Raw genomic sequence first — 4104 nt, forward strand, 5'->3', positions numbered from 1 at the left:
TGTATCTAATATTCATGAGGGAAATTGGTCTATAATTTTCTTTCTCTGTTTTGGCTCTTTTCAATTTAGGCATCAGTACCATATTTGTGTCACTCTAGGACTCCTAAACTGCTACTGGTTGCACTATTTCAGGATTTTACCCTGCGCCAATATTCTCTGGGTTTTCAGAGTCTTAGGGAGAGAGTGGAGTAGCTAGGGTTTACTCCATCATTGTGGCTCCTGGGAGCTCAGGTAGTTGATTTTCAAACATCCACACTAACGGCTTCGTAGCCCCAGAATAAGCTGCTGCTGCCACAGGCCCTGTGCTTTCTCTTACCCAAGTTTGACAGATTCCTCCATCATATGGTAAGAGGTCTGGGAATTGCCCCTGTGGTGGGTGAATCAGCTTGCCCAGGCTTGCTCTGTCTCCACTCTGGTTGGATCCCCATGCTCTGTGCTTTCCCTGCTAAGCACCTTCCTGGACTGAAAATCCACCATGCTCCATCTCCCAATGGATTCTGCCACTCTAAAATCTGTTCTGATTCACTTTTTAGAGATTACTGAAGGAATCCACAGAGGAGTTCAGGTGAGTTCCTGCTTTTGCTCAGCCATCTTGGCTCTGCCCCCCAGAAATTTTACTTCTTAAAAACTAAAATTCAAATACAGTAAAACAGCTGTCAGAGAAATAGACTTAAATTAGACATATTTGAAAGTTATGAAATGGCTGATGATATATGAGAATGTGATCCTTCAGCTCATTTACATATAGCTATCTTTTATTCATATATTCAATTTATTAAGCTCTTACTATATGCCAGGCATTGTACTATGCCCTAGGAATACATAAAGACACAAGAGACAGTCCCTGATCTCAAGGAGTTTACAATCAAATGGTGGAGATAGCAACATACAAACAAATATATGCAAAGCAAGCAACATTCAGGATAAATAGGAAATCCTTAAAAGAGGAAAGGTACTCGAATTAAGAAGCATTGTGGAAGCCTTCCTTTAGAGCTGGGATTTTAGTTGGAACTCAAAGAAAGCCAGAGACAGGATTCTAAGACTCACAAAATTAAAAGAAAATCCATATAACTATTTGCAGATTATGGAATTATTAAGAAGAACTACTGATTTTATAGAGGATATTGGGTGCATTTTTACCTTATAAGTGAGAGGTGAGTTATTAAGTGCCAAGAGGCTCTAATATAATCCATTGAAAAGATAATGAAGGGAGAGGGTTAATGAAGGCTTGTTGAAATGAAGTTGAAGTATGAAGAATTAGCAGGTGGTAGAACAGCCTTTTCTTTTTTGCACTGAATATGGTGACTTTATTGATGGTACACACTACAGGACTCTAGGCTTCTTCCCCCTACTACAGGGGTGCTTTAGAACAAGGATGTGAATGGGACACCGGATCCCTAGTATAAGAACACAGGTTAGTAATGTGGGCTCCCCAGTGGTGGATCTCCTCTTTTTGGCTGGGGAGGAAGATCCATGGCTTTCAACTTTACTCCTTGGAGGCCATGTAGACCAGGAGGTCTACTATACAGTTGCTATAACCATACTCATTGTCATACCAGGAAATGAGCTTGATAAAATGGTCACTGGGGGCAACACCAGCACCAGCATCAAAGGTAGAAGAGTGAGTGTTGCTGTTGAAGTCACAGGATACAATCTGGTCCTCTGTGTAGCACAAGATGCCCTTCAATGCTTGCTTCACCACTTTCTTGATATCATCATATTTGGCAGGTTTCTCCAGGTGGCAGGTGAGATCCACAACAGATACATTGGGAATAGGAACACGGAAGGCCATGCCTGTAAGCTTCCCATTCAGCTCAGCTATAACCTTGCCTACAGCCTTAGCAGCACCAGTGGAAGTAGGGATGATGTTTGGGGCAGCACCACACACATCAGGCCACAGCTTACCAGAGGGGCCATCTACTGTCTTCTGGGTAGCAGTAATGGCATGGACTGTAGTCATGAGTCCTTCCACAATGCCAAAGTTTCATGAATGACCTTGGCCAAGGGGGCCAAGCAGTTGGGGGTGCAGGAAGCATTACTGACAATCTTAAAGGAATTATCATATTTCTCATGGTTCACTCCCATCACAAACACTGGGGCATCAGCAGAAAGGGAAAAGATGATGACCATCTTGGCTCCACCCTTCAAGTGAACCCCAGCCTTTTCCATAGTGGTAAAGACTCCAGTGGACTCTACAACATATTAGGCTCCAGCATCTCCCCATTTAATATTGGTGGGATCCTGTTCCTGGAAGATGGTAATGGCTTTTCCATTGATCACCAGCTTCCCATTCTCAGCCTTGACAGTACCCTTGAATTTGCCATGAGTGGAATCATATTGAAGCATATAAACCATGTAGTTGAGGTCAATGAAAGGGTCATCGATGGCCACAATGTCTACTCCACCTGAGGTGAATGCAGTCCTGGTCACCAGGCACCCAATATGGCTAAATCCATTGACTCCAACCTTTGCCATCTTGTTTCAGGGATGCAACTTGTTTTAAGCAGCAGAACCTGGCACCAAGCTTAGAAGAAAAGCCTTTTCTATAAAACCAATGTCAAGTGAGAGAAATGATTATTTCTTCCTTGTATTAAAAAAAAAATTGGTAATATTGGTGAGATTCAGGATTTTTTCTTTTCTATTTCCTCATTCTTTACTAGGTCAAATCTGTCCCAGAAGAATAGGGCTGATAATGAGATTGGATTTTGACATTCTCCTCAATCTTGTTCAGACCCCATATAACTAGGGAAGATTAGTTCTCATTAAAAAGTAAAAAGAATTTAATCCAGGTGAATTATTGTCTACTCAGGCTTTTTTGGGAGGGGAGGAGGTTAGATCTCTTGTCTAGACTGCCCAAGGCTGGGGGTGGTCTGGGAGTAAATGACATAATAAAAGTCACATCCCTAGTCCTTCATTAGAATAGGTCTACTTCTTATTATAATAATCATATATATTATATATTTATATATATTATATTATATTATAATTTTCTCATTGTTAGCTAATCAGAGTTGATTGTCATCTGTCAGGAAGACCCACTCTTCCAAAAGCATATGGGTGATGTCTTTTGATTCATGCATAAATTTTAATTAAGTGATTTAAGTCTACAGCCTCATTCTGTCCTCAAGGGTCATCATAGTCCAGTGGCAGGAGAGAATCTAGATGGCTGGTGATGACCCAGGATGCAGTGGATGACCTTGGCATCTTCAATGTCTAACCAAGCTCTAAGCACTCCACAGGGCCTGCTTCAGCTGCCTTCATGGCCATTGGAACAAATTGTTCTCATCTGCCCATTCCACCAGAAGTTTTCACATGCTTGTGGTAGACACCCCCCTAACTCACCAACAGGTTTAAGACCCCTTGGTTACCCTCAACCTGGTTTATCCCATCTGCCACAACAGCTTACCAGGATGTAGTTGTACATGCTACAGCTTCTTGGAGCCACAGGTAAGAATTGGGCAGAACAAGTGGACACCAAAAGTGGAAAGCAGACTTGAAAAGTGCATGGCAGCCATCACATCAGAGGTACTAGTATTCCCTAAACACACCCTATAACCCAAAGGGTTATACTTTATACTACATTATATAGTATATATACTACATTATATAGTATAATATATTATATATTATTTTATTATTTACATTTTATTCCATATATTTATTTATATATAATATTCCAAAGGCATATAAGCATCAACAGGCCACCATGATCCATCTTTGGTTTATCAGAGATGGCCAAATGACCATCTTTTTTATTAAATACTCACTAGCCATGATTAATAAAATGATGAATTACCCAGAAATTATATCCCTTGAACTTTTTATATGTAACTCAAGAAAACAGCAGTAAGAATAACCAGATGACAAGCAGGATGCTACTTCCTTTTTTTTGGAGGCAAAGACCTGGGAACTGAGAAGATGTCCATCAATTGTGGAATGGGTAAATAAGTTATGGTAAACTATTTTAGATTGGGTATCCAGAGCGAAATTGACTATTCCTACTGTCAGATTTCAAGAGGCAACCCAGAGGTTGTGACTTCTAATATCACTCATGAGACTCCATCAGGTGTGCTCCCCCAAATATCAATCAGGTCCTATCAATTA

General features: G+C 40.7%; 1 pseudogene; it reads right to left on the minus strand.

Annotated features, from left to right (window-relative positions):
- Positions 1-1278: 1278 nt before the first annotated feature.
- Positions 1279-2475, minus strand: LOC138170044 (glyceraldehyde-3-phosphate dehydrogenase-like; annotated as a pseudogene).
- Between the last annotated feature and the right edge of the window lie 1629 nt (positions 2476-4104).

The sequence above is a fragment of the Petaurus breviceps genome, unplaced genomic scaffold (genome assembly GCF_028583685.1).
Source record: "Petaurus breviceps papuanus isolate PSGF00001 unplaced genomic scaffold, PetGlider_PUasm1.0 38, whole genome shotgun sequence".
Taxonomy (NCBI): domain Eukaryota; kingdom Metazoa; phylum Chordata; class Mammalia; order Diprotodontia; family Petauridae; genus Petaurus; species Petaurus breviceps.